Below are 16520 nucleotides of genomic sequence, written 5' to 3' on the forward strand. Positions count from 1 at the left end.
TGTCCTCCACAAGTTGTCCATTAATAAGTTTCACTGATAAAGGGACAAATGAATGTTTATAACGATTGTGCCTACACAAAGGGACCCTGTACCTCCCTCAAGAATTCATTAGCAAATCCTCAGAGTTCAACACATGAGAAGGGTCAGACAAAATCCTGTTGGCCTGCCGAATAGTCGACCACTGAAGTGAAATGTATCTTCAGTCTGCTTGCCATGATCCATTTAATTTGGCTAGTGTGTTTCAAGTACCATTTAACTGTGATTTTTTTCTTTATCACTGCCACAAAGAAGCACAATGTTTAGGCCACATAGTGTATTATCAGCTTTATACATGGACAAATTACATGTATGGTATTTACTACAATGTTACAACAGCATTTAACAAATAACTGCATAGCTACTCTATACCTAGTCAGATTATAAGAGATGGGGTGGGTCATTTTTATCAGCCCAGTCCTCAAAGTAAAACATGTCTTGCAGGAAAAATGGAGGAATACTGAGAAAAAAAAGACTTTGCTAATCATTCATTCATGTGGCACAACACGATGTTGGAAAACATTCAGATTGTGGTGCAACAAATTGAAGATACACTTCAGTCAATTATAAGTCTGCCTTTGAAAGAGCTACAATATTTCACTAATTTCAACACTGTTATGAATGTTTCACCCAGTGCATAACTGCTCCTAGGCAAACTCCCCAACCTCCTCTTTATTATCCTACCTTGTACAAGGAAGTTCCAGTGTAGCACATCGGGCCTGCACTCCATATTTCTTTCAGGCAGGTCAACTAAGCTCATCATAAGTAGCAGAGGTGGATTTTGCAAAGAGATGTCAAAGTTACAATAAACGTTCGTTAAACTGGAAAAACTGCAATGAGTGGAGGATCACATATTGGAGCATTAATATCAAGTATTCTGTCACTGTAGTAGTTAAGCTTATCTGTCTCTTACTGTGCATCACCAGTTTGTTGCTTACTGTACTGTATATAACAAAATGCATTTTTATGTAGTTTTCTTCCATTAAAAAGCAGAGATTGTTAAGTAAACTGTAATGCAGTTGTAACACACCCCATAATGTATAACTTCTGACTTTAAAACTAAAAAAAGCTTAATGGAGACTCGACTACTAGGATCTTAAACAAATCAATCAAAGCAAACTGTTGACTATCAGTTCAATTCTAGGCCGCTAGCACAAATCAAATGTTGCAAACACCCAGAGCAACTATGGAATCAGCACCATGGACAGCGGCCGTGACAGCAGCTAGAAATCCATCACCATCATCAGGCCGTTGCTAAAAAAAAGAAAAAAAAAACAAAACCTAAAACACACAGTAGAAGGCTTGTATTGATTGGCGATCCGATTATATATCAACGATTGAAGGGATGATCGACAACTGGTTTTTCCTATGCTGACATTAAGGCAATTTTAACTAACTTACTTTCAGAGCTAAAACACTATAAAAATAATCCCTAGAATCTGTGCCCTACTGTCCATTTAGAGATGTTTGTGGTGGAGCGGCCTGTCCACCCGCTGAGATCCGTTAATTAGCAAGAGTGACAAGTGAATTTCAAATCCTTAATTACAAACCAGTTTGATGTCTCTTTTCCACGGATTTGACACCCAGCATCTCCGTCCTCCATATGCCTGCTCACCCAAACTTTGCTCTGCACTTCATAAGAGTAGTTAACGTTATGGTTATGATTTGGATTGTGATATTAAAGATAAGATCATAATGTTAAACCAAACATGATGCTGTGATATTGTCTCACACAGACACATTGACATGAGCTGTGACGCAACTCCCCCCACCCCCCTGCTACCCACCACTCCCTGGCAATTGAGTAACCAAGGTTGGATGATATGAAACGATCACCCAACCCTACACAGTAAGTAATATTGCTTTGTTCATCAAATTCACCTTAAACAATGCTATGATAACAATTTTCCTTGGGAACCCTTTGATTTTAGTTTTGCCTCTGTTCTACACCATTCATTTTGTTTAAAAAGAATGGTGCAAAAGCAGAACAAAAGCTTGTGGAGTAGGGTTAACTCTTGATAAAGTCTTCATTTTTATGACAATTTAATTTTTTGAATAACAACCGATCTGGTGATTCTGGTATTTTTTCATCTGTCAATAATAATTTGTATTTTCATTTTCACAAGTATGTTTTCTTAGTTTGCTTTACAAGTATAGAGGAAGACTATTTACTGAAAAACCTATAAAGGTTACTTTTGTTTTTGGAAATAGCTTTAACATTTGTTTTTGTCTTTTTTCTCTGCTGGATTTCTCTATGTATGAGTGCTAGAAGTTTATACAAAAACAAGCTAATCAAATGTTATTTCCTTTATTTTCCTTTAATCTCTAATTAGGATACCCACATTCAAGAATCTTACAACACTCATTACCACCTGTTTGTTAGCTAATATGTGAGTGTTTGCCAAAGTGAGTCTAATTTCTCATCAGCTTTCATGAAATCTGTAACAACTGTGACAAATTCAGAAAATGTCAGTGTATACTTAAATAACCAGTGCAGCTTCTTTAAATTGCTGTTTCTCATTTCTCTCACACATAGAATCAGTCTCATACTCTCACACACAACCACAACTTTTTACTTTATGCTGCGATTGTAAATGGATCCCAGCAGAGGGGCCTGTGGTGCCCAGAGGCCATGCCCGTCTCCTTCCTACTCATGCCCTGCCTCCTCCCACCATGCCTCTTGCATCATGCATGATGTATGTGGATCCTCCCCTGTGCAGAGCACGACTAAATCTGCTTGTTTATTCATCAAGTCAGGTGGTAACCCCAGGCAGTCAATAGCATGCCCTTGCAATATCAAAAGCGCTCTATAAAGTAGGATGCAGTGTTTGATAATGAGATACCATGAGAAGGTTCCCACTGACATAAGACAGCGACAAAAATATCTTTTCCCAGACTATTACTTAAAATATAACAATTATTTTGCCATTTCAACAGACTTCCCTACTAGTTCATACAATCTAGATCAAATAACTAACAGAATATTATGAAAAAAATAATGATGCAATGACAGTCCTTTTCTGTCAGAGACGCATCCCTACATCCCTCCCATTTGTCATCTTAACATGGCAGAATAGAGTATTTTTACTGATCTGGTAGATTTGCTTAAATGATTACACACAACAACTCTACTGCAATACATGATGCCATGAAAATACTGCAATAAGCCAAATAAGTATCCAGTGTAGTGCTGCTCTAAAGAGCTCAATCTCTCTACATTATGGAAAATTACCAGGTACTGAGTGAGTCTGTGGTTACCAGGTTTCCATTTAAAGCCTCTCAGAGCTAAAGCTGCAGCAACCATTAAAGAAAGCAAGTTTCAATTCCAGGTACGGAACTTTGTTGCATGTCATATCCAATTCTCTCTCCCTGCATTTCCTGTCTGTATCTTTGCTATTACAATCAAATAAAGGCACCCCCACCCCTCCCCTTTGAACAACACCCAAACGTTACTTACTGAACAGCTGAAGGAAATGGAAAATGACAGAAATAATCAACTGGACAGTCCAGTCAACCTTTCATACTTCATACAAAAATATTAAAGGGCTTTAGAGTTTAAGGTTCTGTGGACTGGACAACATTAGAATTTAAAGAGTTACTTAAATACAGAAGCCCCAAGATGAGAAAAGCATCCTGTTCAATATGGTGATACCAGTTAGCTACTTATTTCTGGAATAAGACTAATATATATAAGTGGAGACCACATGGACTACAGCAGGAACAGAAGGGTGTGTGTAATAAGCACACAAGACAAGGTGTTCTGTGGCATCCTGAATGCCTAAATGCTTCACTTCCTAAATGTATAAATTTTAGTAGAAGTCAAATCCAATCAGAATTTGAGGGAGATGAGTTTATGTGAGAGGAAGCTAGGTGACGTGTAGCTCCACTGAAAAGATAATCTTGTTAATATCCTGGAGTCTGCAATGTTCCTTTGTTTTCTAATCTTGTAGTCTGAGTGAGGTTCATAATTCAAGAACAGATCATTTGTTACATTTTTCTTTGTGTATGAGACAGTGAGATTTCAGTATCTGTCAGGATTTTAATAATCTTATAATCAACAGAGTCTGGCTTTAGCCACCTACAAGTACACCTCTGATTAAAATGCCAGGTTGCCTGATTGAGATGATGGCAGCAGTGCATTTTACTGAATACAAGGTTTGCAGTTTGACTGACTTTGAATGATATGTACAAAGATACTTTTATTTTTTTATTTCAGTCTTTAAAATGATTGTGTTCACAATTGCTTTTCAAATATATACCATGTACACAGCACAACACCAATGTGATCCCTTAGTCTGGTGTATGTTTAGTATTGAACATGTGATATGAAAAAAAGGGGCTGAATGACAGATAATCCCTCATGTCTCTGTCCCTCCCCCTCATTCTTTGTCTTATTTCCTCTCCACCCTATTCGCCTGCTTGACTAGTTGTCTGTTTGCTTGCTTATTTCCCTCATGCTGTCTTTTTTTTTTTCTGCCGTTTTTGAGGGCAATTGCCTTTTTGACATGTGCTATCTGTCAGGGCTGATGAGTTCATAATGTATGGCCACTGATACAATGCTTGCTATGACTTGTTTGTGAGTGTGCATATGTATTAGAAAGAGAGAGCATGTGTTCATTATTATTTTTCTTATTTGCTCTTTTCAGAGCTTCTTCAGGGCTGCCGAGATGTAATTATTTTCCCTCTAGGGGTGGACGATATGAGGATATATACTGTGAGATTGTATCAGCACTCTCCAGGCCAACAGAAGAGTTAGCTGTGACAAGAACTATGATGCATAAGAATTGAGTGTTCCAAACTGGGGGAAAACAAACAAAAAAAATCCAAAAGAACCCAAAACCAAATACAATAAAAGTATCAGAATTCAGTGTGTGTAGGTATTTTTAGATTACTGATTTGTATTACCGCCACCTTCCTCTGCTACCTCCCCTGCAATCTTGACAAACATAAACGTTATCCACAGCATGTGTTTTTTAAATGGGCGAGCCACATAATAAGCAGGTCATGATCAAGGCTTCCCATGTGACTGAGGAGAATCAGCAAGTAATTGTGACAGAGGACATTCAGTCTCTGCCTTTGTTTACTCGCAGTGTTTTGATGTGGGCAGCCAATACTTCATGATCATCACAGTGTTTTAAAGCAGTACTGTCACTATGGTGATTACAGAATGCTGCTGTTATCGCTGCAGGGGATACGCCACTTCTGTTCTGGCACGGTGTACAAAAGGCATTGTGTTATTACGATTGTGTTAATATTGCATCAAACCACTCCACACATAGCATTATCAGCACCGTAATCATGTCTCAAACCTGCAAAGCTTGTCTCTGAATATCTGCATGAAGGATGGTTTCTCATTTGATTTGTTTGTGGTTAATATTATATGTTTTAAATTGTGTGTTCTTGCAAAATGACAGCAGGTAGTTGTTTTAACTGTGTGAATCAGACAAATGCACCCGACACAATTCAGCCTCAGTTGGAAAGTATGGCACTTTTGCTGAAACGAAAGCCAACCTCCCTGCCTTATGCGCACTAAATAAAGGGTAAGCATGCATGATCAGAGTGCACCTGTTTCTCTTTTTGTGATAATTCCCTTTAAAAGCTTTTACATGCACATTTTCATAACTTAGGCAAGAAGAAAAAAAAAAACAGGCATATTTGTGTACAATAGCAATATCTAAGGGCAGCACATGGGAATCTGATTTAAAAATGAAATGCTTTTTGGAATTATGTAAGTTGAGGGGGAAGTGGGAACAACAATAAACCCAACACGTTTAGAACACCATATCTTTGCAGCAAAGATCTATTGTACAGTGTAGCCAACTAAAGGGTTGTGAGGCTGTCTGTGTGCACGCATGTGGTGAAGCAGTCTTTAGTGGTCTCTCTCTCAGACACATCAAAGTGAAGCACAGGCAATGGTAAGGTCTCTGCATCATGCCTGATAAGAAGAAGTTTCCATTAAGTCGCTTTGCCTCACAGGGATTAAAGAAAAATCTCTTCCTTCCTCCTCTTAAAAGGGTTTCCGGACACTTTCCTCTTTACCATTCTTCCGCTTTTGTGCTGGTGCTCCCTCTTTCACACCGTTTATTGGTGTGGTGACATCTCTTTTTCCACCACCCACCCTTTAAACTCAAAGTCTTTATTCATTTGTTGCCACAATTTACAGCTTAAAACGGATGTCTGAATGGCACAGATGTATGGAAGACAGTGGGAACATCTGACTTACCAGTAAGGATCTCTAAATGGCTTAAAGTGGCTATAATCAATATTTTTAGATTAACAATAGATCACATGACTGCTCATATATGAAAGGGGTCACTTGTAGTGAAGAACCCACAGAGAATTATGGCCCGACTCTGCCTTGGTTCACTCTCTACACATTCATCATCGTTTTCAGCTGCAGCAGTTATCAGTGAAAAAGCATTTGGCAGCTTAAGAATCAGATATTTTCCTGGTGAAGACCAAAACATAGCTAAAAGGAGAGAGAATATTGGACTTACGTTCATCAGATGGACACAAACGCGACTTCAAATAAATGCTAATGTTATCTTCTGGATGATAACAAGTTTGCCATATTAACTCAAAAGGTTTAGTCAGTGTTTTGTTATTTTAAAGAAGAGGTTTAAACAAACTACTTGATTCAGAGGATTTACTCTCAAGCACTCTTGATGATTCACAGAAGAGACAATAATAAAAGTAACAGTTGAACCATCTAGTCACAGCCTTTAAGATGACTCTCTAGGTACTTACAGTGCTTAAGAAGAATCACAGCATCAGTCACAGTGGTGACAGGCGGTCGAGGGTCCAAAACAGCATAGCTTCTCAAAAAGCCGTGATTAACAGTTTTCTTACAATCCTTGCCAGCGGGATCAGACTTTGACACAGTGCCACTGATCATGGTCCCAGTTGTGGAGTGACCTACCCTTTGATATCCAGCATTTGCCTCACATGACCCTAGTACTCTGCCAACTGCACACCTGTTGTTAGTTAATATAGAGGGACTTGATCAACATTATATAGTCCTACTACTGCAGCAGGAACACTAAATGCGCCTGTGCTCACTGCATGCTCTGCTTTACCCTTACTCTCAACCACACCAACTCTCCTTAATGCGCAGACAATAAATACATAAATAAATGTTGGCCTAAAGACAGGCTTGTGAAAGGAAGGTTCTCCAGACATGCAGAATAAATCTGGGTGGGCAACTTAAAAGAGCAGCACCCCTCCCTTACTACCAAGACCCTCAACCCCCAACTGCTCAATGGAGCTGCTCAGTGGCCATCAGATCAGGTGGTGGTTGTACTAGTTGTGAATGTGTGTGCTCTTAGCAATACTTCCCTGGATATAAATAGAGGTTAAAAGGGTTTAAGTGATAGAAGGGTTGGTGCTGAGGAGAATACCTGCCTCTATACATACAGTACATTACATGTACTGTTGGTTTGTAATATTGCTGCGGTATGTCATCCAGTGTTTGTAGCAGAAGCTGGTAAAGGATCTACAAGTCAGTCAGGTATAAATGCATTACCTGACTGACATCATTATATCTGGCATCATTATGACTGACTGGCATCATTATGTCCTTGTTGCTTCCCTTAACAGTTGTTTACTTATGAACTTCCCCCTTGCATTAAAAAGCGATCAATCTCATTTCAAGATCAGAGTGACACTTTCATGGCTGCCGGGCCACTTTTAGTTCACTAGGGCAATGTTTCCCACAGTGAGCGCTGTAACACCCTGGGGTTCCATAAAGACGCCATGTGGAGTTTTCTTGTAAACAAACAAACAAACTTATGGTTACATTCAGTGTTTTCCACCAAATGGCATTTTGTGTATCCTTGAGGCCTAATAAACAAATGAATGAATTTCCTTCCTCAAAAAAAACCTAAATTGTTACTAACGAAATTGCACCATAGCGCTACAAATCGTCAAAAACTCAGCAGGATACTTTTAAGGAAGGGCCAAGGGTGCTTAAATATTTTTTAATTTCAATTTGTTATTGTACATTTTTATAATTACATTAAAAACCAGCCTAAGTTGCTGGATGTCATGGTAACACAACACACTTTCTTGCTTGCAGTTTTTCAGGTACACAGCAATCAGAAATGGTGACCGCCAGCAAGAGATGGAAAGATTTATCACGGTAAATACAATCAAAGAGATTCTGATACTCCTCAGCCCTCAATACGGTCTCAGATGACCTATTCTGCAGGAAGTGGGAGTGGTAGGGTGCCATGAAAATGAAATCACTATGGAGGGAAACTGTCCTAGGATCACATGCCCAGCATTTGTCTTGTTTGTCTCCACGTCCTTGCCCTTGCACACGTCAGCCATGCAGAAAACCAACCAAAAAACATTTTAATGCTCATCTAAGCATTGTGAGCATTGTCTGTGCTAGTCTGATTGATGTAAAAATCTCTTTAAAAAAATCATTAACTGTTATGACATAAAACAAAGGCTCCTTAATCCATCACCTCATTGCGTCTCCACTAAAATTAAACAGTTTTTAAATTTTTTTTAAATCTGTGAGGAAAGCAATGACTTCAGATGAGGAGATCATCATCTTTATGTCCTTAATTCATTTACCCTGCATGGATCATTTGAGAAATATATCACCCATAGTAATTAGATTATGCGTATAAATCCAGGTTTGGTCATATCAAAGTTGAATGTTACCTTATATGCCTGGTTATTTTCTGCATGAGGTAAGACAAAGTCTTCAAAGTTTATAGAGTGAGTATGTCATGCAACATTTTTTCAGTTAATGTTTCAGATTACAAATTATATTTGTTATAATTACAGTTTGGCCACATAAAGTGTATTCATGTCTTTATTAATGAAGAAAAGTGAATTCTGCCACATCATAATTGAAATAATCATGGGAAGAGCGTAGGTGGGAGCCTGCTGAGCCTTGAATGCAAAGTCTTTTGTCAGGTACCACATTGCAAACATATTAAAAGGGACATTTGAATTGGTCCTGTCAATAACCACAGAAACACAGGATTCGATTTTGAACATCTGTGTGAAGCTGAATCGACTCCCCGAATCCCTGGTGATCTGTTCCAAAGAAACAGCCTTGGAGGCTGGCTGCAGCAGCCTGAAGACAACGATCCCTTGGATTGTCTCTGTTTCATCTGCCATTGGTAATGCTAGTACCACACAGTCACCTGAATCAGAATCAGCTTTATTGCCAAGTAAGTAATCAGATTACATATGAGGAATTTGACTTGGTGTTGTTCGGTGCGTAGCGGTCAAAAATAAACAGTCAAAAATATACCCAAAATCAAGAGGCTCTAAATAATATTTAAAAAAAAGTTACAATTAGGGATGCGCATTATTACTGGCACACCCTGCCAGTCCCAATGCTTCCTCCACAGGCCTCACTTCTCTCAGCTGCCTGTCAGATCAGCTGCTTCTTCCCACTTAAACCTTCCATCCGGTCTGCGGCTAACGCTCCGCTAGCCTCTCAGCTAACATTAGCCCTGGCTCTCCATGTGGATCCAACCAGAGCACCGAGCAACAGTTTGTTATTCAGATTAAAGTGGGAAGAAGCTTCGTGTCTGACGGGCAGCTGAGTGAAGTGGAGCCTGCGGAGGAAGCATCGGGACCATCAGGGTGAAACAGTCTGTGGAGGAACTGCTATGTTCGGCTGCACAGATAGGAAACACGTCAGCTGACAGGATGTACCACTCTGTTTGGAAAAAAAAATTCTTCTTTTTGGTTTATAATGGCAGTTGGCAACCAGCATATTAGATGCATCACCGCCACCCTCTGCTCCGGAGTGTGGACCGGAGATTAAATCCTATACATTAATCCTGTCTAATGTCTAATAAACTCAAAGAAAACTCCACCCACTTGGCAGGTTCATTAAAGTTTTAATGCTGAGCTCCTGAACTCCAGTCTTCCTAGGTTCTTCCTTCATGTATTGTCTTTCTTGATCATACTTAGTACAATCTATGCTTGCATGCATAATAGTCTCCTTAGCCAGCTGGAAAAAAATACGTGCATATATCGGTATCGGCATTGGCAATCAGCCACAATGAGTTGAAAATATCGGTATATCGGATATTGGCAAAAAATCCAATATTTTGCATCCCTGTTACAGTAGAAGAAAATGTAAGATATAAGATAATAAAAAGACTAGGTCAAAACCTAGCATATAGCCGGACCGTTTAAGGGGCCAATTTGTTAAGGGCATAGTCAGTGACAGTGTCTATAATGTGAATTCCTGGATATTAAATCATCCTTGGCTCAGTAATATTTGTTGTTAAAATGTCCTGAAGCAGCATATCACATGACATGGTTAAGCAACGTTTTAGTCAAAAAAATAAGGTTATAAATGCATTTGCAAGAACATTACTTTCCACTCATATCTTGGGATGTTTGATTTGAAAGAGAACTAATTTTAATTATAACTATTCTAATTATCTGTTAACTCTCCCTGCTCTTTCATCTGTTTCTATCTGCCGATATCTGTAAACATATGGTCTCATCAAGCTGCTGGCCAGGCATGAGTCGTCAGTGGAATGGGGGGCAGACGGCTTGGTTATCTGCCTCAGGACCTTCCAGACAGAGGCCGAGTCATTATCTGAGAACTGTTGTCAGAGTCTCTTTGAATACAGGCGTTTGGCATCTTTCACCGCCTTGCTAAACCTGTATTTAGACTCTTTAAACCAGTCTTTGTCCCCACTCCTAAACACTTCCTCCTTTTCCAACCTTAGCTGTCTGAATTCTGCTGTAAACCAGGGTTTGTTGTTGTTGTAAATAACCCTGGTGTGTGATGGAATACAGCTGTTCTCACAAGAGCTGATGTATGATGTCACAGCCTCTGTGTACTCATCCAAGCTGTTTGTGGCAGTCCTGAAAACATCCCAGTCAGTACAGTCCAAACACGTGCGAAGATCCTCCATAACTTCACTGGTCCACTTTTTAGATGACCTCACAACAAGTTTGGAAAGTTTTAATTTCTGCCTGTATGCAGGAATGAGATGAACCATGGTGTGGTCAGAATTACTCAGTTTATATGCATGGGGGACGGCGTGATATGCGCTGTTGATAGTCGTATAATGGTGATCCCAGGCAGCGTCGGAAATTAGCGGGGGGTAAAGGCAAAAATGCCCCAAGAAATCTTCGAATGCCCCTAAAAACTGTGAATTGCCCCCAAAAATTCAAAAAAAATAATTTTATCTTTACCAGTTTAGGTCAATATCCTAATTCTACATGATGCCATCATTTTATTTTCATCCAATTCATTTAATTTCAATTTCAACACACAAACACAAACAGCGCTGTCGTTCACACTACGCACTACGATACCTGACAGAGGTGTTGCACTCCTGCTGCACCTGCAGTGAAGTTCACTGCCAGGATGGACCGCTACCTCCTTGCAAAAACTGTAACTGCTCCACCCGATGAAAGCAACCTAAGTCCCAGGCCATCACCAACACCACCACCAGCAAGCAAAATAAAGACGAATAAGATGGCAAAGAAAGTTGCGGCTTCAACTATTGAAAAATGGAAAATAGACTGGCTTGGTGTAGAATAAATGAATAAGACGACTCTCCTCTACTGCAAGGCACGCAGGGCTCACCCACCCAAAAATAGCCTGGAACCGCGAAAAAGTAATCACGACTTTATCAAAGGAAGCGAACAGGTCAAAAAAGTGTTTGGCTCATCAGCACCAAGCAAGCAAACATAATCGATTTGCTTATGATAAGTAATATTAACGCTAACACTAGTGTCTTGTGTCTGGCTGACAACGACAATGACAGCGAGGCAGAATAAAGGCGCAGGATTCCCGCCTTGAACAGGCTGTGTAAAAAGGGCAGCAACTAACATTAATGGGCTCAGTGCATCAAGTGAAATGAGCTTTTATTCCCAAATCTAAAACAGATTTTTTACTAACCAATGAGGCAGTGCCTATTATGTTATTTTCATCATGTCATCCTGGTCAAAACCTCAGGGATAAATTTGGAGATGAAATAGGAATATTACACTCGTTTTGGCTCTTTTGACAGTACTTGCAGCCACTAGTCTGTAATATTGTAAAACTGTGCCATGCAACACATCAGACCCACAATAACAACGGTAGACTGGCTTTGACTTGTAGGAGGTCTGAATATGACATTATCCCCCCAACCAGAACTTTTGGTCAATTTAATTAGATCAAACCAATTAAATATCGTCATGATCTCAAGATCATTATGTTATACTGTCATCTAGTGGTTTATACTGAAGGTTCTTCCTAAATAAAACCTTAGTTGTTGAAAGGAAATTGATGCATTAATTTGCTTTTCATGTGCTTATTATTGTAGTTAGAACATGTAGACAATTATTACAAATGAGACAGTGTTTACTGAGGAGGTTTTGGTTACACAAGGTGATGATTACTGTATTTATTTTGATGTGCTCATTTCACGTTAAAAACAGCAACTTTATGCACTAATTACTATTTTTGCCCCCAAAATTTAGTAAATGCCCCAATTTTTTAGACAGTGGGGGCAAAAGTTGCCCCCCCCAAAAATTTTTTCAATTTCCTAAACTGATCCCAGGTGTTTTCCTCTCTGGTGGGGCATTTAATCAGCTGCCAGTATTTGGGGAGTATAGTGTATACACACATATATAAACATATTATATATACACCTGAGAATTCTGTTGGAAGAGTGTATATTGTCTACATGTCTCCCCTTGTGATCAACAATTGGATGACTGTCAACAGTGAAGGCCACAAGGGAAGTAGAACCGCTCGCCTCGTCATTGCAAGTGAACCTGCAGCTGGAGAATAAATTTCTCTTGTCCTGTCCGTCTGTCTCCTGAAGGTCTTTAATCACATAATCTCCATCTTCAGAGACCCATGTTACTCTCAGTGGCTAATACTCCTAATTCAATCCAGTTTGCCATCATTTTCTAAGGTCAAGGCATGCTCTTCAGAGACACTCCATCCATAGTCACTCCAACCACATTTACATATGGTACCAACATACTTCATGGTATGGAATGAAATGCAGGCTGTTATCAAGAAAAGACTATTAAGATTAAGATCCGCTGAATATATTAAAACTTTTAATATATTCAGTGGGGGGGTAATGGGATAGGGTGCACAGTAAACTCGGCAGCCACACATTTCTCTGTTCTGTATTTCTCTGTTTTGTGTCTTCAGGTTAGGCTAACCCATTGTTGCTAACTTTGGAGCTAACTCCCTTTACTTTTCCAGCATTTGAAAAGCACTTACTTCTAACCTTTTCCTCTGCCCCGCTCGCATCCACCGTCACTTCTCTGCCCCTCGCTCTTTCCCACTCGCTACGCAAACATACTCCTTAACGGAGCCACGCTACCAATATTTTCCCAGGCAACGACAGAGGTTGACTCACGTACCGGAACAGCGCTGCACAGAGACTCCCAAACACTATCGATTTCAATGAGAATTACAATGAGAATTTAGTCAGACGAGAGCATATCGACCAACTAATCGACCAGTCAACCAGCAGACTACAGCCCTCATTGAGTGTACCTAATCCCCACGAAAAATACAATTTTGTACTTTTATCATCTCACAGTCACCTATGCCTGTTGTTGTTGTAATACACTTTTTTAAAATAAAAATCATTATCCTATAGTTACTTACTAATTCTGATTTTCATGTATCATTGCTACACAGTTTGTGTGCCCATGCAAAATGTTTGCTGTCTTTTGCTTTTTAGGTCTCTAAAATAAGTTGATACAAGTAGAGCTGCAATGATTACTTTAATAATTGATTTGAGTTGATCGGCAGAAAGTTAATTGGCAACTATTTTGATAATTGTATAATCTTTGTCATATACTTCGGCACTGATGCGAGTAGGCAGTAGCCAGTAGCTCTGTCTGTGTTGCTGTGTTTTTCTACTCTTTGAATTATTTTTACTCTTCCTGCTTCTCTACTGCAGGTTTAGTTGTGATATGCACTGTCCTGTAGGAAACTCATGCAGATGTTTTACCGGTCTGTGGTTGCCAGTGTTCTCTTCTATGCTGTGGTGTGCTGGGGAGGCAGCATGAAGAAGAGATATGCTATGCGGCTGGACAAGCTGGTCAGGCGAGCCGCTTCTATGGTTGGTATGGAGCTGGACTCTCTGGTGAAGGTGGTACAGAGAAGGACCCTATGCATGTTGTCTATCATAGACATTGACACTCACCCACGGCATACCAACATAATCACGCAGAGGAGTAAGTTCAGTGGGAGGTTGCTGTCATAGAGCTGCTCAATGGACAAACTTATGCCGAGTTCACATTACACAATTTTAACCCTGATTTTCCACTCACTGACACTGAGTTTTAAGAGATTGCAGACAAAAAGCCTAAGATCAGAGGCAAAATGAACCTGTCAGGGAGTCCAAATCCTGTAGTGTGAAAAGTATTGCAACTAGCAATGATGGCGGCAACGAGTTACAGCCAATGAGAGCACAAGGCATGCAGTGAGGCAGACACAAGGTGATGATATAGCAGAGCAAACTCCTCTGCTGTCATCCACAGCAGCTCCCTGAACCCAGTCTTATGCATCTATTCGTATGGGATCAGGGCACAATAATATAGTTTCTATCAGAATACATCGGAATACACACAAGCTTTTCAGTATTTGTAACCTTGTCGTCCTTGCCGAACCACAATGTTAAATGGTAAATGGACTGCACTTACATAGCACCTTTCTAGTCCTCTGACCACTCAATGTGCTTTTACACTAAAAGCCACATTCACCTATTCACACATTCCCATCTCCACATTCATATGCTGAAAGCAGGGGCTGCCATGCAAGGTGCCAACCTGCACATCAGTAGGAACTAATCATTCATACACACATTCACACACCGATGGTACAGCATCGGGAGCAATTTGGGATTCAGTATCTTGCCCAAGGACACTTCAACATGTGGACTGGAGGAGCCAGGAAGCAAACCGCCCATCTTCTGATTAGTGGATGACCTGCTCTACCTCCTGAGCCACAGCCACCTAATACAAGCAGGCAGCTACATTTTCATTGCAAAAATATTTATTTACCTTATTTATCTTTATGGCAGAATCCTGCACGGGTCCAATTTTGCAAACCCACACTCACAAAGCTCAGTACCGAAACCGACCCATTACCCGCAATTAACTTCAAGTCAAATCTGCACATGTAAACATAAGACCTGTGACCCGTGATTAAACACATAGGCTGCACAGTCACTAACTTTAGAGTGCTTTATTTTTACTTGTGCTATCATAATCTGTGTCTCTGCAAGAAGGGCAGCACTGCACATTCACTGATATTCACACATGCCACTGTGCACACAGATACACAGTCACAGATATCGCTGCTCTTTCTCTCTCACACACACACACTTAAAAATGATTGCATACTTGTTATAATGACTGCTCACTTGTGTACCTTATAACAGTGTGTAACATACTCTGAATCTTCATTTTCTGACATGCTCCACTTCACAATAAAAAGAACATGGCAGCTGATTAGACTTGATAATATTAGCTGATTTAGATGTTAAAAATACTGAAAATCATCTTGATTTCTGACTTCTATTTTTTTGTTCTCACCTGCTACCTGACTGCATTTAGTTCATTTTTACCCATCTCTGTACCCATAAATGTATATAATTATATTTTTTACCCATTACACAACTTTTTTGTGGGTTACAAGTTTAAGCAAAAACTTTACGAACTGTCTGGTTTTATTTTCTCAAATGTGATGATTTAATGCTTTTATTTGTCATACACTATAGTAAACTGAATATCTTTTGATTTTGGACAGACAAAACAAGACATTTGAAGATGTCACCTTTGACTCTGGGAATTTACAATGGCATTTTCCACTATTTTCTGACATTTTATTAATGATTAATTTAGAGAACAATCCACAGATTAATCAATAATGAAAATAATCGTTAGTTGCAGCCCTAAATAGATGCAATTTTTTCCCCCAAAAGCAAGAAGGGCAGCACTTGTTCTCAATATTCAAGCCATTTAGAGGAATGTTTACAAACTGGATAGTTAAGTCAGTCACACTTTTATTTTATCCCAATAAAGACATTTTAGAGTTAAATTTAAATACCTAATGTCTTCCTATGGATCACCTTCTTCATACTGTGAGACACCAACTCTAAAAAACAGAATTCTTGTAGATATGAGTATCAACTATTGTAGATATTAGATGAGGAAATACTCCATGTTGATGTAACTCAGTGTAATTTCCCACTTTAGACGAAAGTCAGCACATGTTTTGAAAATGCCCCATGCACCTGCAGTACATCAAATGCTATGGTGATGACAAATCTATTCAAATACTCTGTGGGGATGACTCTTTATAGTCTCTGCAGTATGTGAAAGCACTAAAGTAAATTCAAAATGCTTCACAAGTTTTGAAAATGCACAAGATTAGAGACAAAACAGATCTCACAGATTTCTGGTCTCTGCATTATACTGTAAATATACTCGCATTAGAACGACATCTCACACAGTATTAAAAG

General features: G+C 39.5%; 1 long non-coding RNA gene across 17 annotated transcripts in view; it reads left to right on the top strand.

Annotated features, from left to right (window-relative positions):
* LOC121913241 overlaps positions 1-16520 on the top strand; it is a 262336-nt gene that overhangs the window by 138655 nt on the left and 107161 nt on the right. For 7 of the 17 annotated variants that reach the window (XR_006100249.1, XR_006100270.1, XR_006100276.1 and 4 more), the window contains 2 exons: positions 1773-1885; positions 4683-4903. This is a non-coding gene — a long non-coding RNA (uncharacterized LOC121913241). Of the gene's footprint in view, positions 1-1772; positions 1886-2369; positions 2942-3271; positions 3366-4682; positions 5594-8110; positions 8170-16520 lie in introns of those variants that run through there. The other 10 variants (XR_006100252.1, XR_006100246.1, XR_006100247.1 and 7 more) reach the window with 6 other exon arrangements.

Source organism: Thunnus maccoyii, chromosome 2 (genome assembly GCF_910596095.1).
Source record: "Thunnus maccoyii chromosome 2, fThuMac1.1, whole genome shotgun sequence".
Classification (NCBI taxonomy): Eukaryota; Metazoa; Chordata; class Actinopteri; order Scombriformes; family Scombridae; genus Thunnus; species Thunnus maccoyii.